Source organism: Rhinatrema bivittatum, chromosome 1 (assembly GCF_901001135.1).
Source record: "Rhinatrema bivittatum chromosome 1, aRhiBiv1.1, whole genome shotgun sequence".
NCBI lineage: Eukaryota > Metazoa > Chordata > Amphibia > Gymnophiona > Rhinatrematidae > Rhinatrema > Rhinatrema bivittatum.
This window is the reverse complement of record NC_042615.1, coordinates 638009259-638036918: the sequence shown is the minus strand read 5'-3', so window position 1 is coordinate 638036918 and position 27660 is coordinate 638009259.

Here is a 27660-nt window from a genome sequence, read left to right as displayed (position 1 = left end):
AATGCGTCTCTGGAGGGGAAGACAGTTCGGAGGTAGGCGCTACAGCGGCTGCACACAAGACAGCTCCAAGGGCATTGGAGCCTGCTGTGGATGTTTTCTCCATTAGCATGGAAACAGCAGTCATTTTGGGGAAAGTAGCAGAAGCAGGAGATTCCCCATCTCATTTATCACTAGCTGTGCAGGTCTCCAGGGAGCCTCTGAGTTGGAGGAGGACCGACTGGGGGAGGATTCAGATGATTCCTCTGCCTTTTCTTTGGATTTTATCTTGCTTTTGCACAAGGCTTAATTGACCAGAAAAGCACGTGATAAGAGGTCTCATTACCAGGATCACCCTTAAGGGTTATTCTTGACTGATAAAAAAGCCTAAGATCTCCTAGAAGAGGAGGTTGGCTAGAGTCCATAGGTTTCTGGGAATGTCGACTAACCCAGATAATTCCAGGGAGGACTCCGAGACTCTGAAATTTCAGAGGCTTCATTGGATGATTCTCCTGGGCCAGAGTCTGCTCTGGACTTGTATGGACCAGATCATGGTCCAGAGGAGGTGCTAGTGGCCAAAGGAAATGACCCTAAGGTGATATGTCTTTTCCGTAAGGAAGAACTGTGGCCCTTGATTCTGCATGTTCTTAAGGAGCAGAGTATCAAGATTCCACAGGAAGAGTCCAACCAGGATTGACAGGACCCAGTTATGGTCAGTTTGAGTGGTCCCGCAAAGACTTTTCCTTTCCACAAATTCGGTGAGGAAATTGGTGTTCAGGGAGTGGTACACTCCAGTCCTTAGGCTGGCCTGAAGAATGGTAGATCTATGGCTAAATTATATCCATTGCCCAAAGAGACGCTCAAGCTTTTGATGCTTCCAAATGTGGACACTTTGGTGTCAGCGGTGACCAAAAAGACCACCATTAAGAATAGCTGGCTCAGCCATGCTGAAAGATGTTCAGGACCGGAAATTGGAAGTCCATCTCAAGAGAATTTTTTAGTTTTTGCGTTAGGCAGTAGCTTTATGCAAAGAGCTTGTTTGCATTGGGCCCAATACTTGCAGGTAAAAAAGCTGACCTCTGTTTCTGCAGGGAAGCAGGCAAAGCAGTTGGAGGCAGTGGTGGCATTTGTAGCTGATGCCTTGTATGACCTAATCAGAATGTCTTCCAGGATTATGTCAGCGGTGTTGGCCAGGTGACTGCTTTGGTTGAGAAACTGGTTATCTGATGTATGGTCCAAGTCACGGTTAGGAGATCTCCCATTCAAGGCAAATTCCTGTTTGGAGAGGACTTGGAACAACTGGTAAAGCATCTTGGAGAGTCCAAAGGGAATAAGTTGCTGGAGGACAGGCTGAAGGGTGGAAGAAGTTCCTTTTCCACCCGTTCCCATTTTTGTAATAATAATAATAGGAGATTTTGCCAAAATAAGGCCTCTTTGGGGCCCTTAAGACAAGGTTCAGGCAGAGTGCAGTTTTTGGGCAGGCCTTTTGCAGTGGACGGAAGCCAACCTGGGACAACCCTGGTCAGGGAACCAGAGGAGCCAAGTCACAATGAAGCGAGAATGGTACACTCTTCCATTTCAGCCATCGGGGATTGTTAAGAACATAAGAAATTGCATGCTGGGTCAGACCAAGGGTCCATCAAGCCCAGCATCCTTTTTCTAACAGAGGCCAAACCAGGCCACAAGAATCTGGCAATTACCCAAACACTAAGTTCATCTCTTTGTGTTTTGGAATGGTCCAAAGAAAGGATGTAAGGTGTCTAAGACTATGATTGCCCATTGGCTAAAATAAGCTATTGCCTCAGCTTTGATTTGTAAGGGTTACCTTGTATCAGAAGGTTTGAGGGCTCACTCGACTCATGCACAGGCAGTCTTCTGGACTGAGTGTCAACAGGTGTTCCCGCAAGAGATTTGTCAGGTGGTCACTTGGAAATCATTGCACACTTTGGCCAGGCATTATAGTTTGGATGTTCGGGTTCTGGATTTCATGGGCTTTGGTGTGAGTGTTCTATGAGTGGGACTATTTCGGTCCCACCCTGTGTAGGGAAGCTTGGGTACATTCCAGGAGTCTGGACTGATCTGGGTATGAACAGGAAAGGAAAATGGGTTCTTACCTACTAATTTTCATTCCTGTAATACCACAGATTAGTCCAGAGCTCCACCCGTTGAAGGAGTGGAGTCCGCTGTACTGATATTTAATCTATAATGCAGAGTTGTTGAAAGATTCAATGATGTTCTCCTTGGTTGTTTTTGAAAGGATTTCCACTTTCTGTCTTGGAGGTTTCACCTTTTCCCCTGCTCGTTGAGGGTGGTTTGGAGTCTTAGTTATTACCATTTCAGTTTAATCATCTTGGCTTGGTTCAAGTCAATACTGAGAGTCTGCAGGTGGCACACTAGATTATATACAGTATCAGTGAAACTTGTTTTCCTCTTTCTCCATCTGCTGGCAGGGATGGCAAAACCCAGGAGTCTGGATTGATGTGTGGTATTATAGGAACGAAAATTAGCAGGTAAGAACTAATTTTCCTTTTTCAATAAACTCAGTGGTGATGGCTGTAGGGTAACTACTGTGATAGCCGTAGGGAAACTACATTCAGGGTAACCTGAATGTAACTCGCCTTGAGCTCAGATTTGACGAGGCGAGTAATTAAATCTAAAAACTGATTCTTTGTAAGGTTTTGTTTCCGACATGGGTGGGGGCGGGGGAGTGACGGGAAGAGCTCAATAGCGAATAAGTTACAACTACTTTGGTCTATGTCAATTTATATAATTGAGCAGGGGGAGGAAGGAAAAATATCAAAATGTTAAATGACATAGTGGAATGTAAAAGGAACAACTATGCATCATATTGCTGTGTTTCTTTTTAAGTATTAATAAACAGATTTAAATATAAATCCAAAATCCAATATTACTTGGGCTTTTTTGATTTTGTTTCTAATTTAAAGGGAGCAATTGCAAATGCAGCAAATCTTTATATTATGAAAGTAAAAAATAAAAGGAACAAGTCTAGATTTGTTTGGCAACTTAAAAAAAATACATTTACGAATGCCTCGGGAAAAGAGAGCCACGTGCTGAAGCCACACCATTCTAGATTTTTAGAGGAATTGTTTGTTCCTTTTTTTTTACTTTTTGCCTTTGATTTCCCTTTTCATTTCCCCCAACCAGTTCCCTCTCTCCAGCCTCACCATTTCTTTCCTCCCAGCTGATCCCATTCTCACCTCCCAGCTCCTTCCCCCTTCCAGCCAATACCTTTCATCTCCCAGCCCCTCCCTCACCATCCCTAGCTGATCTCTCTCTCTTTAGCTCTCCCTCCCCGAGAGCCGATCTCCTTTTCATCCCAGTTGTTCCTCACCACCCCTAACCAAGACCCCTCTCATCCTTTAGTAGTTCCTCACCCCCCTACCCCAGTTGATCGCCCTTTTATCTCCCAGTCCTCCTTCGCTATCCCCAGCCAAGTCTCCTTATCCACTAACCCCTCCTTACCCTGCAATCAATTCTCTTTTCCCCCTTTCCCAGCTACATATCCAGTGAGGGTGCCGTGGTCGAAATGGCCACAGCCGAAGAGTGAGGCTGCATCAGCAAGTGTCGCTGGAGTGGATGCACACCAGTGGTGGCAGATGGAGCTGCACGGTTAGTGACACTGGGGAAAGGTAGCAAGGAGATAGGACAAGGCCTTGTCTGTGCGAAGTAAGCAGGTTAATGCTGGTTTCAGCTGCAAAGACAGCTTTGGAAGAGGTCTGGCACACAGTGGGGGAGGTCTGGCCAGAAGAATCAGCAGCAGCAGGGACTGGGTGAATTCAGGGCTGCGAAGATATAGATGAAGTGCTCCTGTGGTGGCCTTCATCCTTGACACTTATGGTTTTGATTTGTCTGTTTGTGCTGCTAATCCCTGCTTGTGACATCAGTGTCACAGAAAGATTGACAATCCAAACCCATAAGCACTTTTCCATTTTAAATATGTGCTAAAAAGAAATCAGTGTCATTTTCAAAAGTGGTGGCTGAAAAAGGCCAAAAATAACTAGTATTCAAAATGGTGCACAGGATCTCAGAAAGAAGAGGATAGACAAAAATATCTGGAAAGACTGAGGAAAGCAGAAAAGATAGGACCGCAAAGGCACAAATGTAAGAAAAATAACTAAGGCAGGAATGTAAAGTGGCAAGACTTTTACTTAGATTTGATTCCTAAAGGGGAATGTGCAGGGCTAGGATTTTACTAAGAAGTAAAAAGGAGGGCAACATAGAAAAGCAGAAATACTGAAGATTTGTGTTTTGTGTTCACCAAAGAAGGAATTGGAAAAAGAATACAGATATCATGCGTACATTTGATTGAAAAGAGATACCACTCCCTGTATAGATTAGATGGTGGTTTCCATGAAAGTAATACAAATGAAAGCTTCCTCTTCATCCGGGCAAGCAAGTCCACACCAGTGGGTTGTGCACTCCAACCAGCAGATGGAAACGGAGAACAATGACTCACGGATGTCACCCTCATATAGCTCAGCTCAGACATCAGCCAGCCAGTATTTCTCTGTCTCCAGCAGATGGTGGATATGCATCTTTGCTTGTAGACTTCAGCCTGCCAGGATTGAACAGGCCATTTTGACCTCCTGTGGTGATAGCATTAGCTCCCTTCCTCAGTTGAGTGTCTGGAAAACCAGGACAGGAGTGAGGAGAAGGCTGTTGCCCTAGCCCTCCTCCTGACAGGGGAAGTGCTCTTGTAGAGTAAGGAGGCCTTGGGCTCAGCCCTGCTACATAGTCCTCTTCTCTGTCTGGTTCTTCTCCCTTCCCTCTGCTCTCTGCTCCCTGCCTTACTTGCTGCTGTGGGCTGGTTTAGTTCTCAGCATGGCTGGCCAGGAGAGTTAAAAAAAAATAAATGCACACATCTGGCAGCACTGAGCTCGGGTGTCGACGGGCTGTTTGCAGGACCAACCAGGAGTGAGAGAGGCAGTTATGATCGCAGCCACATCAGGTCACATGGTTAGAAAATGCTATGGGGCTATTTTTGGAGCTGACCGAATGATCACCGCAGCAGTGCAGTGAAGATATGGCAGCTGCTCCTACCAGGGAAGGTGAGAAAAGCGGAGCGTGGTTCAGACCATGTTAGAGATGCTGATCACTCTAAAGGCCGTGTTGCTGGTTCCAAAGGATCAGGAAGGCACAGGCTGTTATTTTATTCTATCTATCTATCTATTTAATTAATTAATTAATTAATTAATTAATTAATTAACATTTTTATATACCGACATTCGTTTGGAACATCACATCGATTTCCACAGAACAAGTAACAGTTACCTTGTGGTTCCCAAATAGGAGGGCTCCTTTCCACCTATTCTAAATAAATCTAAAGGTCAGTTGAGCCTTTCAGGTTACCCATTTTTTAATAGAAACCTTAAGGTCAGTCATCATGGCGGTACAGAGAGGAGAGTTTCTTACTTCTCTGGACCTCTCGGAAGCGTACTTACACATTCTAATTCACAAACATCAACAGCGTTACTTGCTCTTTGTGGTTTTAGGCCACGATTACCAGTTTCAGGTGTTGCCTTTCAGCTTGACCATGGTGCCCAGGTCCTTTTCATAGGTGATGGTGGTGGTGGCTGTGGTTCTCTGCAAGGAGGGAATTCTGGTTCATTCATATTTGGATGACTGGATAATCTGAACCAAGTCAGATGTAGAGAGTCAGGTGGTATCGAGTAGGGTGATTCAGTTTCTGCAGCACCTGGGATGGGTAGTGAATTTGGCCAAAAACAACCTGCAGCCATCTCAGGTTCTGGAGGAACTGGATGTCCGGTTTGATACAGTTCAGGGCAAGGTGTTTCTTCCAGAGTCCCGCATTCAGAAGGTCTGGCGCAAGTACGAGCTCTGAGATCAGAGGTCTCACTGTCAGTATGGTCGTACCTACCGACGCTGGGATCAGTGGCTGCACAAGTGCATATGCGTCCTCTGCAGATGTCACTTCTTGCCCGCTGGAATCCTCAGTCTCAGGAGTTCAATGTGCCATTGACCTTGCCACCAGAAGCGAGATGACAGTTGCTCTGATGGTTACACTGGGACTATCTTGAGAAAGGAATGGAGTTGGAGACTCTTGATTGGTTGGTGGTCACTATAGATGCAAGTCTACAGGGTTGGGGAGCTAAATGTCAGCAGCTAGTAGTGTAGGGACAGTGGGCTCCTGAAAAGGCTTCTTGGTTCATCAGCCAGCTGGAAGCTTGAACAATTCGGCTAGCCTTACTGCAGTTCAAGCCTGGTTGGTAGGAAAAGCAGGGAAGTAATGTTGGACAATGTGACACGGTGGCCTACATAAATCATCAAGAGGGGACTCGGAATTGGCAAGACTCTCAGGAAATGGATCTCCTTCTTCCATGGGTGGAACAGAATTTATTGGCATGGTCGGCTTCTCATATATCAAGGAGCAACAATTTGCATGCAGACTATCTCACTCGTCATGAGTTGGATCCTGAGAATGGGAATTGGTTCCTGAAGTGTTTTGACTCATCGTGGAGCGATGGAGTTGACCCTTTTTGGATCTCATGGCGAGTTGTAAGAACGCGAAAGTGGATCGTTTTTACAGTCAGACTCAGTATGTTCTAACACTTGGAGTGGATGTGTTGGTTCAGTCTTGGCCACGGGGCACATTGTATTATGCATTTCCGTCATGGCCCATGATCAGTGATTAATACAGAAGATAGCGCAGCATCCATGGCCCTGGATTGGCCACGCAGGTCGTGGTACACTAATCTCCGTCATCTACTGGTGGAAGATCCGTGACAGCTCCCACTTCTCGGGGGGCTTCTGCAGCAGGGCCTGGTATTTCACGACAATCCAGATCGATTTTGTCTTACGGTTTGGTCTTTGAGAGGGCTCAGCTGTTAAACCGAGGACATTCAAATCCAGTGGTGGAAACTCTTTAGTGTGCAAGAAAGTTTTCCAGCTCTCTGGCCTATATCTGGGTCTGACAGGTCTTTGAACATTGGTGTCAGAGCCACTCTTGTCTTCCTGTTTCAGCATCTATTCCTTTGATCTTGGAGGTTTTGCAGGAAGGTCTGAGTAAAGGTTTGGCCTTGAACATGCTCAAGGTGCAGGTGGCTGCCTTAGCGTGTTATTGTGGATGCATTCAGGGAAGGCTCCTTTCTTCACATCCAGATGTGTCTAGATTTCTGAGGGGTGTGAAACATCTTAGACTCCCCCTTGCATTTCCCAGTGCCTTTGTGGGATCTGAATCTGGTTTTCTCCTTTTTGGCGGGTCAACCTTTTGTTCTATGTGGGATATTTCCTTGCAGTTGTTGACCTTGGAAACAGTGTTTCTGGCCGCTATTTGTTCAGCAAGGTGTATTTCGGAATTGCAAGTCTTGTCCTGTAGAGAACCCTTTTGGTTATCACGCCAAATAAGGTCCAGTTAAGGACCATACCTGCTTTTCATTTGAAGGTGGTTTCAGATTTCCATTTGAATCAGTCGGTTTTTCTACTATCCTTGAGTAGGGATTTGAATGGACAGGAATTCAGGAAATTGCAGCCTTTGGATTTACAGTGGCATTTATTGCATTATATGGAGGTAACCAATGTCTTTCATAAGTCAAATTGGCTATTTCTCCTTCACTGTTTAGTGAAGAATGGGGAGACGGCCTCTTATGCCATGGCAGCTCAGTGGCTTAAGGAGGTGTGACAGCAGCATATGTGGATGCCTGAAAACCTCTTCTGAAGCAGATAAGAGCGCATTCAATCCAGGCGCAGACGGTTTGCTGGGCGGAATTACGATTGCTTTCTCCAGCAGAAATCTGTAGAGCAGCAACGTGGTCTTCCTTGCATGAGAGGGATTAGAGGCAGGAGGAGTTTTGTGGGTTGGATAAGATGAATAGGTATTGACTTTGGAAGGTGAGGAGGGAATGACATAAAATAATTGGAGGATTAAGAAGAACTAGGGGGGGAATGTTAGAGAAGGGCTGGAGGGGACTAAGTGAGGCTGGGAGGTGAGAGAGGGAATAGGGGATGAAATTGAGGAAGAATAGGGGATAGGTTGAGAGGAAGGGGGAGTGACAGGATCAGTTAGAGGTTATAAGAAAGGCTTGGGGTGAAAGAAGATCAACCGGGGATGCGAAAAGTGCTGGGGGAGGGTGAGCTATTACGTCAACAAATCTATATGTTAGAAAAATAAACAAGAGAAAGAGGAAAAAGAAATCGATCTGGTTCTTAAAGAATTTGGCTGAAAAAATAAAAGCAAAAAGAACAGCTTTCAAGAAGTATAAAGGATTACAAAAAAGGAAACACAGGGATGAATATCTGTTAAAACTGAGAAAGACAAAGAAATAAATAAGGAAAGCAAAAGGTCTCGTGGGAGAAAAGATTATCAAAGAGGTAAAGTGAAGTGACAAAACATTTTTCAGATATATCAGAGAAAGAAGAGAGGCCAGAAGTAGTTTAGTGAAATTGAAAGGAGTCTAGGAGAAATGTGTGGAAAGAGATGATGAAATGGTGGAAATATTAAACAAATTCTTTAGTTCGGTGTTCCACCCAAGCGTTACTGGACATTAGTAGTGTAAAAATGCTGGTGCAGAGCAACTTGCTGGGGAGGACCCGAATCAAGGGAGAGAAAAATAGTGACAGTGACATGTGTTCATGGAGACCATCAACAGTGTGCCAACACTCGCGTTTACCTAAAGACACCAAACAGTCAAGGGATGATGGAGGTTGGAGTACTGCCCAGCTTGACCTATCCCATGATCATTGGGCAGGATTGCCCAAATTTCAAAGCACTTTTGGATCCATATGCAAAGGAGCCATTGCGACACGACCCTGGGGCGCTGGTGGTTTGGGAATCTTTTCTATTTGAGGACCTGGACCTCTTCCAGATGGACACAAAGCCTTGTAAGCACTGGCGGCAACACCGTCAGGACAGCTACACCCTGGCATGGGATAAAATCCATCCACAGAATCAGAAAGCCAAAGTGGTTACCCAGGTGCCGCTCCCACAGAGGAAAGCGAAACCTCGCATGTGGCTATGGCTAAAAGGAGTACCAGAGAAAGCCGGTAAAGCTCAAGAGGAGGGCCTTTCTGTGGCCTATATTAGCCAGGAGCTAAGGCCACAGAAAGGACAATACTCCATAGTGGGTTCCCTGTGAAGAGGGGTGTCCCTTGAACAGGGGAACGCTCAGCCCAATGAGGCTGAGCTGAGGGGGAGGATATGTGAGGGAGTGAGTAGACAACTCCCTCAATCTACCTTAACAGACCGGGCTCAGGTAACATACTCAGTCCTCCTAAAGCTGGGGCACCTTCCATAATGAATATGCATGATATATATTTGCATGCACTGCTTCTATTATATGCACATATATCTCATGCATATTCATTGCGGATATCCTGAAACTTTGACTGGTTAGGTGTGCCCCAAGGACTGGATTGAGAAGCACTGTTATAATGTTAATTCACCGTCAATCTACTCTCAGGGGTAGATTTTCAGACCGCGCGAATAGGCGTACTTTTGCTGGCGCATCAGGCGCAAGCAAAAGTACGCGGGATTTTAGTAGATACGCGCGTAGCCGCTAAAATCCTGGATCGGCGCGCGCAAGGCTATCGATTCTGTATAGCCGGCGTGCGCCGAGCCGTGCAGCCTACCCCGCTTCCCTCCGAGGCCGCTCCGAAATCGGAGCGGCCTCGGAGGGAATCCTCTAACGCCCTCCCCTCACCTTCCCCTCCCTTCCTCTACCTAACCCACCCGCCCGGCCCTGTCTAAACCCCCTCCTTACCTTTGTCGGGGGATTTACGCCTCCCTCCGGGAGGCGTAAATCCCCGCGCGCCAGCGGGCCACTAGCGCGCCGGGACACGACCTGGGGGCGGGTCCGGAGGGCGCGGCCATGCCCCCGGACCGCCCCGGGCCGTAACCACGCCCCCCTCGCCAAACCCCGGGACTTACGCGAGTCCCGGGGTCTGCGTGTGCCGGTAGGCCTATTGAACATAGGCGCACCGGCGCGCAGGGCCCTGCTCGCCTAAATCCGCCCGGATTTGGGCGGATTTAGGCGAGCAGGGCTCTTAAAATCCGCCCCTCAGTCATTACCATAACACAGTGAACAATAACATTGTAAATTCCATAACATTGTAAATAATTGCTCTTTCGGTTAAATTTCTATCGCCTTTTTTTCTGCTCCCCGTTGTGTACATCCCTGTTTTATTGTAACTGCAACATCTTCGATCTGCACCTGTTAAAGTTTTATTTTATTGTTTTTTTCATTTTTCACCCCCTTGTTAAATGTAAACCAGCATGATGAGATTCCTATCTCGAATGCTGGTACAGAAAAACACTAAACAAATAATAAATAAATAAATATACATTAAGAATATCAAGCCAGCCTGCTAAAAATAATAAAAGTGCCACATCTGCCTGATACACAAATACCAGTGTCAGAAAAAATGAAGGTTTAATAAACACACAGGGCCTCATTTACCAATATCGCATTGGTAACGCATTAAGGGGCGTTTCCCATGCAAATGAGGCTTTTTTCGTGCAGCGGGGAAACGTTGCGTGCTGCGATGTTTTCGCGATTTGCGCAAATATATTCGTGAATCGCGAAAACATCTTCGCGGTGCGTGATAAAACAACCAAAGAATCATCGCAGTGCACGAAAGTATCCGTTAACGCTGTTAGCGTGATTTGCGGAATTATCTCCTGCGGTAACTCCTTGGAAAATGACCCCCACAGTTACCAGCATTTCCCAAGGAACCAAAATGGTAACTATATTCTGTTAAAACTTTATTGATTTATTGTCAGTAGTAAAGGTTGTGCCATATGATTGCCTGAACTAGGTTCACTGATTGTTGCCATGCCCCTCGTTGCTGAGCTGTGGTATTGCATGTGTTGTTGGTTGTGCTGCACATAAATAGGGGTAGGCTATGCCAGTGTTTATTCTCTTGCTACAAGGTCCAGGGGGACTTGCTGCCATCATTTGATCTCATGTCTCTGAAGGCTCATTCAGCGACATGGTGGTGTAAGAAGGGATACATGGATGAACAGGGGATAGGAGTGTATACTATTGATGCTCTCTTTCCTTTTCAGTACACATGTGACATCTGCAGCAGGAAGAATAAGAGCCCAGAGAAAGAAGGTATGAAATTGCCTGCAGGCAACAGTAGAAGGGATACCACCAATACACCCCACTGATAAAAACAAATAAGAAACACATTGCTATAAAGCTACAAAAAAACATTAGTTTTGAACTTGGATTATTTTGTGTCAGTATTGGTTTGTAGTTCCTGACATTTGTGTTCTGAGAGTGAAATATTGGTCAAGACTACTTGAGAGGTTCAAGAGACTGTAAGATGGAGTTGAAAGAGAGAGTATGACAGAAAGTTGAGAGATGAGAGCAAAGCTGGGAACATGCATGATCTGACCAACTTTAGTTCTTTGAGTTCATGCAATCTCTGATTTTGGTGGTGCACAGACTAAGAGTAACATAGCCTAGGAGGCAGCAATGACCCAGCAATGCAGAAGTTTGGGGCACTGTGAGGCATGCTTCATAGTATTGCTTCAAGTAAAAGAATACTGCTCAGTGCTACTTAAGCAGGAGGAAGCCCACTGGTGCCTATCCCACACTAGTACTGAGAGAGCTGGAACTGCAGCCTATGGAAAGGGAATGTGGAGACGAAAAACAAGGAAATAGGTGGAAATAAAAGAGAAAGCACAAGACTGGGAGTCAGAGAGAAAAGAATGGAAGGGACATCTTAAAAGATCAGGATAGATGAAGGGCCCCTGGTCTCTTGCGATTCCGTGATTGGGGCAAGCTCCACAAATTACGGCAGAGTTAGCTGGTCCTGGCCAAACTGTGGTGGGAGACCAGGAGTCATGGCAGTGGGATGGTGTATTGCTCCCTCCCCCGATCCCCTCACACCCTTCAATTGGGAAACAGGAGAAGGATGGTCGCCATGCCATCCCATGGGCCGCGTCCTTATCCTCATCCTCTGCTGTCTGGGCCTTAGTTTCATGCTATGAACCACATGTTAGAATGAACACAGTTGAGAGAGAAAGAGAACAATAATAACTGTGTGAGAGAGAAGCAAAAGCAATAGTTGAAAAATAGACAAAAAAGGTAAAAGGCAGACAGAAATGAGAGAAAAAGCAAAACAATGGCAAAGTAGGAAAAAACTGGAAAACCTAACTAGATTAAAAAGAAGACTGCATAACGAAATGAAAGAAAAGCAAATATAGAACAGAATGGAATTAGGAAACTCGTAAGGAAGAAGAGAAATATCAAGCCAGGAGAAAGGCACAAGAAAGACAAGAAAGCAGCAGAGGCTTGGGAAATGAGGAAAATATAAAACAAATACATAGTTTTGAAAAAATCTATTAAAAAAAAAGTCTGAAGAAGAGACAATAACTAAGAATGTAAAGCAAGAAGACAAGACTAGTTTGGATATGCTTGTGAAAGCAGAAAATGCAGGGGTAGAATTGTAAGACTGAGAGGGGAAAAGGAATAACTAAGGAGGGAAAGAGGGTGATGCTAAATATCTGATATGTTATCCTGAGTCTAAAATTCGGCTCCTTAGAAGCTCAAATAATGAGTTTATTATGAGGAATACATGCATGAACTTACTATTGCTTTTTGAGCACTTAACATTGCTCTGATGTATCATCTAGAACTGAACAAAGAAAGCTCTCAGAGTGATGTTAGCATGGTCTGATAGCAAGAAGCTAAAAATGCTCACTCACACTTCAGTCCCAATCCTGCTTCATAGAAAAATTCTCTCAAACACTTTATTCGGTTCAGTTCCATTGGATGTATATTAGGAAAAAACAGCATCAAGACATATTCAAAAAATGTTTTGATAGAGGCCAATAAATACCCAGCACGGCATAGAAGGGTACAAAGCATGAAGAAATACAAGCATGGAAGGTTAGCATGTGTGAAAACTTACAAAACTCCCTTTATGAATCCTTTTTTTCTATATCACTGAGGGGACAATTTTCAAAGGAATTTGTCTATAAACAGATTTTTATCTGCAGAAAAATGCCCTTTGAAAATTGCTCTCCCCCCCCCCCCCCCCCCCCCCCAATATGTGGATAAAAATATTCATGTCCACAATATGCATTACATTTCTCCACAGGGAAAGCAGTTGTGTCAGAGGTGAGAGTAGGGTGAGCCCCGTAAAGTACACATGGAGATTTCTCTCTCACTGCCATTGATGCATCCGAGCTGGCAGAAGAGTGGCAGTGCCTCTCCTTGTTTTCTTTTCTTTTTTGACTCACTTCACGATATTTCCCCGATTAAAGGTTCTCCATCTCCACCTTGGGCTGCAGCACACAAGTGCATGAAGAAGCACTTTCGAACATGCTGTGGCTTCTCTTGCTTCCTGTGGCTCATTGGTTCTCCAAAGCAGAGTGAATCACTTCGCAGTTGCTTGTGGTGCGAACATGGTTTCAGCTATTTTTAAATGCAGTTCAGTTGTCACTCCAAAAAAAAAAAAAAAAAAGGCTGAAAAAAACTCCTATTTTTTGAGTGTTTTACAAGGGTATGTCATGATTACAAGAGACTTTGCTACAAGAATAAATTGACTGTGATTCGATTACTTGTATGTATGAACATACCTATTTTTCACTCTTTTTTTTTTTATTAAAGAGAGGGGTTTTTTTTAAGGATGGTTGGGATTAACTAATAGTTACCATTTATATTTTACATTAATTATTTTATATTGGTGAATTGAATTTCCTTCAACTGAATAGTGCCTGAAAAAACCTCCTAAATTTTAAAACCAGGCCAATTGAATGGGAAAATATTCCTATTGGGCAACACTGTGCTGCTGTTTCTGGGAAGAGCCTCTATTTTTCACATTATACTGACTTTTGGAGCATGCTGAAGAAACAGCTATCATACGTTCTATTAGTGGCCTTTACCCACTGACACCAGCTCACCAAAATACATCTGCATCTTTTAGTCACTTCTGGAAACCCTTAGACTTCAATATATTTATTCTTGAGGAGAGTCAACTAGCTCCCAGTAGTTCCTATAAGAGCAGGTATGACACTTGTAAACTTTGTATACACTTTTAGATAAGTAGGTGTAGCCCTTTGGTTCTAAACAAAGTGGTATATCCCAAGTATTCACTGAAATTATCCAATCCAGCTCTAAAACTGGCCAGAGCCAGGGTTCTGTGGGAAGTTATAGTTTGCAGTAGCAGGTGAGGGTGTTCACGGCTCAGCTCTCTGCAAACCTGTTTTTGCTTCTACCATCCCTTAGGTGGGTGCATGGGGATATCTGTATTGGGGAGGCAGGAGCATATTTAAAAGGAATGCCAACAAGTAGATGCTTTGAGACTTGGTGGAGGTGTGGGGGGATGGATATGTGTGGTGTGTATTTCATGGTGGGGAGGGCGTTGTATGGGTAGGAAGAATTTGGAGGGATTGTGTGGGATATATGGGGTGTTTTTTTGGAGGTAGTTTACATAGCTGATGTGGTTCTGAGGAATTGTAGATGTGGGTTGTGTGTGTGTTTACATGCATGGGAAAGTCGTGTAGCAGGGTTGTGTGGTATAAGGGGAGCTGTGAAGTATGGCTGTAAGTATGTAGGTGAGTGTGGTTGGGGCAAGTGTGTGTGTGAGGGGAATGAATGGAGAAGCTGTATCATTTATTTTCGTTGGTGGGTATAGATGTGGATGGATGTGGGTATGCTGAGAGTTGGTCTTTTCATGTGATATGTGTGCAAATGTGAGGTTATGTGTGTTTATGTGTACATTGGAAGTGCCTTTTTTTTTCACCATTCTTTGCCAGTTGCTTCAGTTAATTTCCATGTCATCCTGCAACACTAGACCAGTCTACCCAGATGGGCTTTGTTCCTCTGCCAGCAGATGGAGACAGAGCACTGTTTTTCTGTCTGTGAAGTCATCACCACTACTTAAAGGTGGTGCAGCATAGAGGAAATCCAGTTTCCTCTGCCTCCAGTAGATGGTAGGATTCACTGAATAGACTGAAGTAGGACTAGGGCAAGGCCACTGCTACTCCCAACAGTGTGAGTCCGCTGACCAGGGGTTCCAAGTCCAAGAGGAGTCTTGGTAGAGCCCAGGGGGAATGGGTGTTTCTTCTTTCTCAAAGAAGCAGTTTATATCTTTGCCCTGAGTGCCACATATATGATTATCTACTAGTTAGTGAGAAGTATGTGTGCGCCCAGTGCAAAGAGTTCTTGGCTCTTGGAGAACAAGTCTGATCTCTGGAGGCTAGAGTGGCAGTTATGGGGGAGCTGAGGTAGACAGGTATATAGAGGAGACCTTCAGGGATATAGTAGCCAAGCACCAACACCAGTCTGGCAGCTTCTGTCCTGCCTTGAAGAAGCAAGGTCATGTGAGCGGAGGGCATCACCTTAGTGAAACAGGAAGAGATTTTGTAGCAATGACCTGGTCTCCAGGTGATGCATTATCCTCTTGCACTGAGAATGAGTCTCCAAGGGCTAGTACACAGGAGGGAATGGTTAGATCAGTCAGTTTGATCATTAGGAATTTACTTAGCTGGATGGATGGTGGACATGGAATCACTTGGTACCTTGCCTGCCTAGTGTGAAGGTGGTGGAGCTCATGCGTCACCTAGATAGGATTTTACACAGTACTGGGGAGGAGTCGGCTGTTGTACTTGTGGGCATCAACAACACAGGAAGGTATGGAAGGGAGATTCTGGAAGCCAGATTTAGGCTCTTAGGTAGAAAGATGAAAACCAGAAACTCCAGGTAGCATTATCTAACATGTTCCCCATTCCATCCACATGAACCCAGAGGCAGGCAGAGTTGTAGAGTCTCAATGTGTGGATGAGACTGTAAAGGGATAAGAGCTTTAGTTTTGTTAGGAACTGGGCAACATTTTGGGGAAGAGGGAGCCTATTCCGAAAGGATGGGCTCCTCCTTAATCAGGGTGGAACCAGGCTGCTGGTGCTAATGTTTAAAAAGGAGAGAAATTAGAAATGGGAGAAAGCTGACAGTCACTCAACTGCACATGGTTTAGAGGGAGGTTTCTTCAAAGGGTACCAAAGAAACAGGGGAGTCAGAACACTTTGACAGAGAGGTTCCAAAAAAACCAATCGTAGCCCATGTGGCTATAAGTAAAGAATAAAATGAGTTGGATTCCAAATTAATCCTGTCAACTGATAAGAAGATTATTAATACAAAAAGAAATCATACTTTTAAATGTCTGTATGCTAATGCCAGAAATCTAAAAAGTAAGACGGGAGAGTTAGAATATATAACATTGAATGAAGAGATATACATAATTGGCACCTCCAGTCCTGGTGGAAGGAGAATAACCAATGAAACAGTGCTATATCAGGGTATAAATTATATCGCAATGATACGTAAGGTTGATCAACTTGGTGGGGTGCTTTATGTGAAAGATGGCATAGAGTCCAACAAGATAAAGATCCTGCAGGAGACTAAATGCACAGGCAAATCCTTATGGGTGGAAATTCCATGTGTGATGGGAAAAGTATAGAGGTGAGGGCATACTATTGTCCACATGGCCAAAATGAACAGAGAGATAATGAAATACTAAAAGAAATTAGGGACGCTAACAAATTTGGCAGCATGTTAATAATGAGATTTTAATTACCCTGATATTCACTGGGTAAATGTCACATCAGGACATGCTAGGGAAGTAAAGTTTAAGAACATAAGAATATGCCATACTGGGTCCGACCAAGGGTCCATCAAGCCCAGGATCCTGTCTCCAATAATGGAAAATCCAGGCTATAAGGACCTAGCAAATACCCAAAAACTAAGTCTATCCCATGCTACTGATGCTAATAATAGCAGAAAATAGCAGTGGCTAACTGGCTATTTTCTAACTTGATTAATAGCAGGTAATGGACTTCTCCAAAAACTTATTCAAAGCCTTTTTTAAACCCAGCTACACTAACTGCACTAACCACATCCCCTGGTAACAAATTCCAGAGGTTAATTGTGTACTGAATGAAAAAGAACTTTCTCCGATTAATTTTAAATGTGCTACATGCTAACTTCATGGAGAGCCCCCAAGTCCTTCTATTATCCGAAAGAGTAAATAACCGATTCACATTTACCTGTTCTAGACCTCTCATGATTTTAAACACCTCTATTATATCCCCCCTCAGCTGTCTCTTCTCCAAGCTGAACAGTCCTAACCTCTTTAGTCTTTCCTCAAGGGGAGCTGTTCCATCTCCTTTATCGTTTTGGTCGCCCTTCTCTGTACCTTCTCCATCGCAACAATTTATTTTTTGAGATGCGGCGACCAGAATTGTACACAGTTCTCAAAGTGCGTCTCACCATGGAGGGATACAGAAGCATGACATTTTCCATTTTATTCACCATTCCCTTCCTAATAATTCCTAGTTGAAATAAATGACTGCTTTATGAACTGATGAGAGAGGGAGCCATTTTAGAGCTAAGTTTTAGTGAAATGCAGGAGTTAGTGCAAGAGGTAACAGTGGTGGATTCTCTCGGCAACAACGATCATGGTGTGATCAGATTTGACAATGATTGGAGGGAGGGCATTAAGTAAATCTACAACTCTAACTTTAAACTTTCAAAAGGGAGACTGATAAAATCAGGAAAATAGAAAAAAACAAGAAAGGTGCAGCTGAAAAGGTTACAAACTTACATCAGATGTGGTCATTTTTAAAAAATATGATCTTGGAAACCTAATCCAGGTATATGCCATGCGTTGAAAAAGATGGAAGAAAGACCAAATGACTGCTGTTGTGGTTAAAAGGTGAGGTGAAAGAGTCTATTTTAGCCAAAAAAGTTTCTTTCAAAAACTGGAAAAAGGATCCTTTTTAAGAAAAATAAGAAAAGCACAAGCTCTGGCAAGTTAGATGTATAACATTAATAAGACAGGCTAAGAGAGAATTTGAAAAGAAGTTGGCCACAGAGGCAAAAACTCAAAATTTTTTTTTAAATATATCCAAAGCAAGAAGCCTGTGAGAAAGTCAATTGGACCATTAGATGATCAAGGGTTTAAAGGGGCACTTAGGGAAGAAGATAAGGCCATAGCGGAAACACTAAATGAATTCTTTGTTTCGGTGTTTACTGATGAGGATGTTGGGAAGATACCTATTCCAGAGACAGTTTTCAAGAGTGACAATTCAGATGAACTGAACCAAATCACTGTGAACCTGGAAGATGTAGTAGGCTAGATTGACAAACTAAAGAGTAGGAAATCATCTGGACTAGACGGTATACACCCCAGGGTTCTGAAAACTTAAAAATGTAATTTCAGACCTGCTACAAGTAATTTGTAACCTATCATTAAAATTATCCATTGTAATCCTGATATTTAAAAAGAAACTATTATAAAGAATAAAATCAGAGAACGTATACATAGACATAATTTACTGGGACACAGCATGGATTTACCCAAGGGAAATCTTGCCTCACAAATCTGCTACATTTTTTTGAAGGGGTGAATAAACATGTGGATAAAGGTGAAGCAGTAGATATGGTGTATTTGGATTTTCAGAAGGCGTTTGACAAAGTCCCTCATGAGAGGCTTCTAAGAAAACTAAAATGTCATGGGATTGCAAGCTGGTTAAAAAAACAGGAAACAGGGAGTAGGATTAAATGGTCTGTTTTTAAAATGGAAAACGGTAAACAGTGGAGTGCCTCAGGGACCTGTATTGGACCGGTGAATTTTAATATATTTATAAATGATCTGGAAAGGGGTACGATGAGTGAGGTGATCAAATTTGCAGATGACTCAAAATAAATCAGAGTAGTTAAATAACAAGTACACTGTGATAAATTGCAGGAGTACCCTGCCAGACTGGAAGATTGGGCGTCAATAGGACAGGTGAAATATAATATGGACAAGTGCAAGGTGATGAACATAGGGAAAAATAACCCATGCTGTAGTTACATGAAGTTAAGTTCCATATTAGGATTTACCATCCAGGGAAAATCTGGGCATCATAGTTGATATTACATTGAAATAGCCAGATCAGTGTGCTGTGGCAGTCAAAAAAGCCAACAGAATGTTAGGAATTATAAGAAGGGAATGGCAAATAAAATGGAGGATGTCATAATGCCTCTGTATTGCTCCATTGTGAGACCACACCTTGAATATTGTGTGTAATTCTGTTCGCCGCATCTCAAGAAAGATATAGTTGCACTGAAGAAAGTACAGAGAAGGGTGAGTAAAATTATAAAGGGCATGGAACAGCTCCCCTATGAGGAAAAGCTAAAGAGGTTAGGGCTGCAGCTTGGAGAAGAGACAACTGAGAGGTGATATGACAGAGGTCTATAAAATCATGAAAGGACTTGAATGAATATATGTGAATTTGTTATTTAACCTTTTGGATAAAACAAGGACTGGGGGCACTGTATGAAGTTAGCAAGTAGCACATTTAAAACAAATCAGAAAAATTATTTTTCACTCAATGCACAATTAAGCTTTGCAATTCATTGCCAGAGGATGCAGTTAAGACAGTTAGCCAAACCTTTTATAAATCCAGTTACACTAAGGAGGAGACTTCTCCAGTTACCTGGAGGAGAAGTCCATAAACTGCTATTAATCAATAGGGAACAGCTAATGCTTTTTGCTGGCATTAATTGCATTGGATCTATTTAATGTTTGGTTAGTTGTCAGGTACTTGTGACTTGGACTGGCCACTGTTGGAAACAAGATACTGGGCTTGATGGATCCTTGGTCTAATCCAGTATGGCATATCTCATGTTCTTATGTACCCGTGGATCCGGCCAGCACAGCCATGGGGGTCAGAGTGAGGCAGTGCTATGGTTGGGCTGCAGGAAAGCCACCAGCTGCAGATTTAGAAACTACCAGAGGCCAGCTGCACCCCTACTTCATCTAGGCAAGGTGGAACCCTAGATTGGACTAACCACATCTCGTTGTATGGCATTTTTTCCCTAGACCTCCCTTCATAGGAGGTTTCCCCACATGATCCTAGAAAGAACTGTGCCCCACCAGAACCCTGTCTCTGGGAGGAGGAGCCCTTCTTCTAAAGACTTTTCAGTAAGGGCTTTACTTCTTCTCAACTCAGTCTCGCTACCAAATAATGGATCCGCCTCCTGTTCGGAACTCCCATGTGAGACCTCTAGGCCAAACAATTTAAGGACATGCAGCATCAAGGTCCAGACCAAACATCTGCCAACCAAAATGTTCACCAGGACCTTAAGTTGTCACCAAAACACAGCCGAACACCATGGAAAGACTGCCCCCAGTGTGCCAGCAAGCGCATCTCTGAGAAAAAAAAGAAAAAGAGCATTCACAAAGCCTACCAGGGAAGAATCTAGCCCTGTCCCTCTAAACGAGAGAGAAGCGCTACAAGCATCTAAAAGAATCAGCCCGCTCTAGCAAGGGAATCGCCCCCTAAAGAGGGAACTAAGTACTCTCCAAAGAAGATAGCTCAGTAGAAATAACCTGCTGTACCTGATCTCCTTACCACCACTGGAGGAAGATTGCCCAAGACATTAAAATGGCCGCTGGACCACTACCCTGGACAATATTAGGAGAGAAAGACTGAGACAAAGTTTCCCTCTCCAGCCTGTGGAGAGAAACCCATGCATGGAATTATCTTCCTCCTGCAGGCTAACAAAAGCAGAGACACAGAACCTGCTCTGTAGACCCTGCCTCCATGCTTCTTATTGGGTGCAATTATTATGGCAAGAACCTCTGTCATGGCCCCATGGAACTTCTCCTTCTGCTCCCCGCAGCACAGTGTTGCCAGATGGGCGGTTTTCATGCCCAATTGGGCTGTTTTTTCTGAGCGTGTATGGGAAAGGTTTCCCTTTTTTAGGATGCGGGATTTGGGCTATATTTTTTTGGGTGTGTGCAGTTTTTTGGGCTTCTTTCTGGAAGGCTGCTGTGGTAGCTGGAAGGCATATTTCTAGTGGTGCTTTGTTGTGTCTTCCTGACAAACTGGTGCCAGTTTGAAGCTTGAGGGTGAAATAGAGAGAGCTGCACTTGGGGGGAGGGGAAAGGAAAGTGAATATCAGACAGGCTACGTTTGCTTTGCTCATTTTAGAAAGTTAGAGCGATGAATATTACAAGTGGACTCTTCTCTATCTGTCTTACTTCTCCCATTAAAATAAAGACTAAATATAACCTATGGCTTATTCTAGGTAGACATTCAGATCACTGTTGACAAAGGATCATCGAAATCAACGAGGGTGGCTTTTTCTGTGCAGTGGCAGGTGGCTGTCTCTTGCAGTTCAGGCTTCCCTTTCTCATGCGGCAGTAATGGGCTGGCTGTGAACTCCCTGACAGGCTTCCAGGTATCCCTGGGTGAGAACCACTACCATCTGCAATGCCATGTCATATGGCAAAATAGTGCTATTAGTTTCACTCAAAAATACAGCAGCTTTCAGTGCTAAAGGGAATAGAGCTGTCAGTGCTAACAGTAAGATCTTATAAATGAGCCCCATACTATTCTATCCAAGAGCAATCAACAGTGCCAGTATAGTGATATAGCAATCAATACAACTGCATTGGGTTCCACCATTCCTGGGATCCTGAGTGGGCCAACTGCAAACTGCAGTAAGATATAGCTCTGAAGGCAACGGGCATCACTTTTTTGCTGTTACTTTCGCCCTGCCAGGGACTTAAAAGAAAAGCTTTCTTTGCTCTGCCACCTCATTTCCACCCTGCAGGGCTTGAAAAAAGAAAGCTGCTTGTTTTACCACCCCTGAGCAGGAACGGAACAGAAGTATTTAATGCCCTGTGAGGGTCTGGTCCCCAACCTGGACTTGTTTCTAATACGTCTTGAATGGTGCACCTCTGCACAGCTCTCAGATGAACCCTATGTGCAGTAAAAATGACAACCTTGATTTTTATTTTCTAGCAATATTTTGTAACTTTTTTATATACATTGCAAATTTTGTAAATTTGCATACAATGCAGGAATTTGTGTAAAATCGTGCATAATAAAAATTGTTTTTGCAACTTTTGAGTTTTGGGCTAGATTTGAGGATTGGGCTCTAAAAGCTTTTGGCATCTGGCAACACTACCGCAGCAGCACTGTTCCCCTAGCCACGACAAGGGAAAACCTTGCAACTGCACCCCTGTATTTCGCCTCCCCTAGAAACGATTAAAATGGTGCTTCCCGAGATGAACTACATGCGCTGAGAACCCCCACTTACCTTGATGCCACCAGGCTCCTCTCTCCATTCCGAAGAAAGAGCACACGTCGCTGCCATTACACAATGGTGCTACTAAATTAACTGAATGCATTGAGCGCCCCAGCTCGTCTTATAACTACCCAATCTGAACTTAGCATGAATGACTGCCAAGGCGCCATGACTCTTTTTCGTGCCATCAGTGGGAGCATGCACAGCCACGTACAACCATGGCCCACTTTGCCTGCGCTAAGTGGGAACGCTTCCCCTGCTATCAGTGAACTCGACCTCCCACTCTCAGCGGGATCCAAGGAAATGGCAATGAAAAAATTAACCTGAGTGTTGAACCCTTGTACCTGCCTCCAGGAGGATAGAGTATAGCAGCCCTCTTTTCTCTCATTTTTTTTTTAAAGAAAATAATTTGTACCAAAACAATTTGTCTGCACCATGCAAGTCCATAGATGCCTTTGGACTCTTGGTGCCACTGACAACAGCAACATGTACCCCGGCAAATTGATTTGCCATGATCAGGCTATATAACCACTGGTTGCTAACTCCACCTTCCCATGGTTAACCCTCTTAGCAGGAGAAACTGCCTTAACACTCCCCAGCTTCATTATCCTTCCTATGTTTAGTTTTGTTTTTTCTTCAAAGAAAAGAAAAAAAAAAATAGTTCCCTGTCCATAGTCTTCCTTTCAGGAGCCACCACAGGGAGAAGTCAAGCAGGGAGAGGGAGAGAAGCTTGAAGGATATGGCACCACCAGATTTTTTTTTTTTTTTTTATTTAGCGTTCCCTCAGGGCAGAAGCACACTATACTTCCTGACCGTGGTCTTCTTTTCAGGAGCGACCACAGAGAGTGCAGCCAAGCGAGGAAAGGGAGAGGAATGAGGGATACCACCACCAGATTACAGCACTCTCTCAGGGCAGAAGCACACCAAGGGTCTCCAATCGGTGGCTTGCCCGCCTCAACCAGGAGGGATGGCCCCACCAGGACCTAACAACTTCCTAAAAGGACACTTCCAAACTTTTTTTTTTTTTACACTCCAGACTGTACAGTTTACATTATCTACCATCTGCTGGAGACAGAAAAATAGCAGTGTTAGTGAAACTCTCTCTGTCTCCATCTGCTGCCAGGGATGCAAAACCCAGGAGTCTGGACTAATTTGGGTACAAAAAGCAAAGCGGAAGCCGATCCAGTTGGCTGTGTTTCAGTAAAAACAATAGGAATCGGATGATCAAAAGAAGCCCTTTATTTCAATGCCCGACTCTGGCCGAGTTTCGCTCATAGAGCTGCCTCAGGGGCAATTCAATTAGCAGGACTTAAAATGTGCCTGCTGGGCTGCTGTCACAATGTCACAATATTTATTTATTATTTATTTATTTATTTATTATTTTTATATACTGATGTTCCTGTATAATATACATATCACACTGGTTTACAAGGAAATAAAACTGTCGCCTCGCGGGCGGCTTACATTAAAACAGATAAGAGCTTAGGGGGAACTTACAAAGAACAATCATTTCTAATTAAGTAACAAACAGAGAACTAATCTGAAAACCTATGTGCAGAGGAGATCTATGTTCTTCTGGCCCTTAGCTCTCCTGGAATGCTTGGGTGAAAAGCCAAGTCTTTAGCTTCTTTTTGAATTCCATATGGCATGATTCAAGGCGAAGGTCTGGAGGGAGCGAATTCCAGAGTGTGGGGCCCGCTGTGGAAAGTGCACGTTTCCTCAGGGAGGTTTTTGCCGGCTGGCTGCGTAGCATGTTCTTGTAGGCGCTTCTAGTCGGTCTTTTGGGGGAGTGCAGCTGGAGTTGAAAGGTTAGGTTGAGAGGTGCGATGTTGTGTAGGGCCTTGTGTGTCATCATAAGGGTTTTAAAGTGAATCCTGTGTTTGATCGGTAGCCAATGAAGGTGCTGGAGGATGGGGGTGATATGATCCCTTTTTTTGGTGTTTGTGAGAATTCGTGCCATGGCGTTCATGCCCATCTGAAGTGGTTTGGTGGTGCTAGCGGGGAGTCCCAGTAGGAGTGAGTTGCAGTAATCCAGTTTCGGGAGGATGATGGCGTGTAGTACTAGGCGGAAGTCTCTGTGGAGTAGTAGTGGTTTTAATTTTTTTAGCACTTGCAATTTAAAGAAACATTCTTTTGTGGTGATGTTTATGAATTTGCTGAGGCTGAGTCTGTTGTCAAGGAGTACACCCAGGTCTCTTACTTGTGTGGATGTGGTGTCAATGGTGATAGGACCTTGGCTAGCAGTAGGAGGGATGAGTGGGTCGAGATTTTCTGGAGCTATAATGAGAATTTCAGTTTTATTAGTGTTTAGTACCAGGTTGAGGCTTGTGAGAAGGTTTTTGATTGCTGAGAGGCAGTTGTTCCAATAAGACAAGGTTTTATGGATAGATTCCGTTATGGGGATGAGTATTTGTATGTCATCCGCGTATAGGTAGTGTATTAGTTTGAGGTTGTTTAGTAGGTGACAGAGTGGGAGAAGATAGATATTGAAAAGTGTGGGAGAAAGGGATGATCCTTGAGGTACCCCCGACTTCGATTCCATAGGATGAGACTCTTTGTTATTTATCTTAACCTTATAAAACCTGTTTTCGAGAAACGATTTGAACCAATCAAACGCTGATCCTGTGATGCCGATGTCTGTTAGACGTTGGAGGAGGCACGAGTGGTTCACAGTGTCAAACGCTGATGAGAGATCTAAAAGAGCGAGGAGGCACGGTTGACCTTTTTCCACATTAAAGAGAATTGTGTCTGATAGTGAGGCTAGTAGTGATTCAGTGTTCCGTGTCTTACGAAAACTGAATTGGTTTGCGGTGAGGATGTTGTTTTCTTCCAAGAATTCTGAGAGTTGTCTGTTTACAATTTTTTCCATGATTTTGGCAATCATAGGTAGGTTAGCTATGGGTCTGAAGTTGGCTGGGTCTGCGGTGTAAAGGTTGGGTTTTTTGAGGATAGGTTTGAGCATTGCTAACTTGAGTTGGTTAGGGACTTGACCTTGAGAGAAAGAGCAGTTTATGATGTCTGCAATGGGTTTAGCGATGATATTAGGGATGGAGCGCAGCAGATTGTAAGGAATGTGATCTGAAGGATGTGACGATGGTTTTATCTTCTTAAGTATGTTCTCTATTTCTAAGGTGGAGGTTGGTTCGAGAGTATCCAGTTCTGCTAGGGTAGCGTGCGTTGGTTGAGAACTGGAGGTGAATGAGTGATTCGGATGCAAGGATGGTCCCTTGAGGGGGGGCGACAAGTGTGGTGATTTTTTTGTCAAAGAAGTCCGCCAGTTCTTTGGCCTTGTTGAGAGCTTGTTCATCTGGAATGATGGGCGTGGATGGTTTGGTGAGTGCTGATACATAGGTGAACAAAGCTCTTGAGTCAAAGATGAAGTGGTGGATCTTTTTGGAAAATAATTCTTTCTTGGTTTTATTGATGTCGTTTCTATATGAGTTTAGGCAGGATTTGTAATTTAGGAGGGTTGTTGTAGATGGGTTTTTCCTCCAATTGTGTTCCTTACCTCTGAGCTCCTGTTTGCGCGATTTCAGCTCGGTGGTGAACCAAGGTTTCCTGTTGTCTTTGTCCAGAAGAGATTTTGTCATCAAGGGGAACACTTGGTCTGCTACGTTATTAGTGATGTTGAACCATGATGTTGTGGCGGCGTTGGCGTCCGATAGGTCCAGATGAATCAGTTCCTTGGCGAGATGTGAGCCGAGGCGGTCTCCGGAGCAAGGTTTCCTGAAGGATATTGAGATTGAGTGAGAAGTTTGTGGAGGGTGCTCCTTGATCTCTAGCACCGAGGAGATGATTCGGTGGTCTGTCCACGGTATAGGTAGACAGGTTGGGTTGGTGTGTGGAGATATTTCTTCGTTTATGAAGATTAGGTCTAACGTGTGACCTGCTTTGTGGGTGGGCTCGTTGACAATTTGTCTAAAACCCATATGGCTGAGAGAAGAGAGTAGTGTTTCACAGTTGGTAGAGCGAGGTTGTACATCTACATGATGGTTGAAGTCACCCATCAGGATGGCTGGTTTTCCGGTATTGAGGTGTTTTGCTTTAGAAGTGGAATATAGAAGCTGGAATGAAGAGAAGTGATGGGTAAATGGAGGGAAAAAGGAAATGGGGAATAGAGAGGAAGGAAAGGAGATAGAGGACATGAAGTAAGGAGGCATTCCTGCAACTATAGTGCAGGAATGCCGAGCATGTACAGTGAGTGGTCTGTATCTCATGGCCATCCCTTTGTGCCCTGCACACTTCCACTTTAAACAGAAAAACGAACATATATTAATTCGTGGATCGCAGTGCAAACTCAAAAAATCACGCTACAAGGAAATCTCAAACCTGCGAGATGCATCAACGTAGGATGACAGTAGCAGAATGTACGTTGATGCATCTTGCAGGTTTGAGATTTCCTTGTAGCGTGATTTTTTGAGTTTGCACTGCGATCCACGAATTAATATATGTTCGTGTGTGATATTGTGACCTTGTGACATTGCGACAGCAGCCCAGCAGGCACATTTTAAGTCCTGCTAATTGAATTGCCCCTGAGGCAGCTCTATGAGTGAAACTCAGCCAGAGTCGGGCATTGAAATAAAGGGCTTCTTTTGATCATTCGATTCTAATTTGGGTACATACAGGAATTTATTTTATCACTCCATTCCTCCAACCCATCCACCTATTTTTGTCTTTCATTTGCTTCATATCTTTCTCTCTTCACCAGCCACAAGCTTCCCTACAAGATACCTTTTGTTTGCTTCTGCAAACCTTCATATCTTCCTTCTTCCCTCCCTCTTCCATCTCCCCCTTACTTCATGTCCTCTACCTCCTTTCCTTCCTCTCTATTCCCCATTTCCTTTTCCCTCCATTTACCCATCACTTCTCTTCATTCCAGCTTCTATATCCCACTTCTAAACCCAGGGCAGGATGAAGCTGCAACTATAGTGCAGGAATGCCGAGCATGTACAGTGAGTGGTCTGTATCTCATGGCCATCCCTTTGTGCCCTGCACACTTCCACTTTAAACAGAAAACAAGAGGGAAGAGAAGGAGTTGCATGGAGACAAGATGTGCAATAGTTGCTCATTGTTCCTGTGACCCACCGTATGCTGCTGTGGTTACCAGGACGGGTCAAAATAGGAGGAGCAGTAACCAGCTTGTAGCTCACTTGGCCTGCTCATGTATTGTCTTCTGCAGGGATGATGAGCTGAGCAACAACTAGCCTCATAAAACTCCCCAGCTATATTTCAAAATAGTGATTGGTGAAAATGTCTAACAGTTGAAAAAAAAAAAGCAATACCTTACAATATCAAAAAAATGAAAAAATATCAGATTTTAGTCAACTTGCAAATTTAATGCATCAATATTTCTACATAAATTACATACTTTACTGTGGTTTTCCCAATTACAGCGACAGTACAATAATTATCTAACATTTGTATTAATAGTTTATTGGTACAGCATTTTTATTTTGTTACAGATCATATGACTTAAACTGTGAAGTAATCAATCCATTAATTAGTCCATCAACAGAAGAAATTCATTTCATATGCATTACAAAGCCATACGCTGATCTTTATAAAAACAAAGCACATAGTGAAGAAGTCTAAAATCACTATGTCCTTGTTCCAA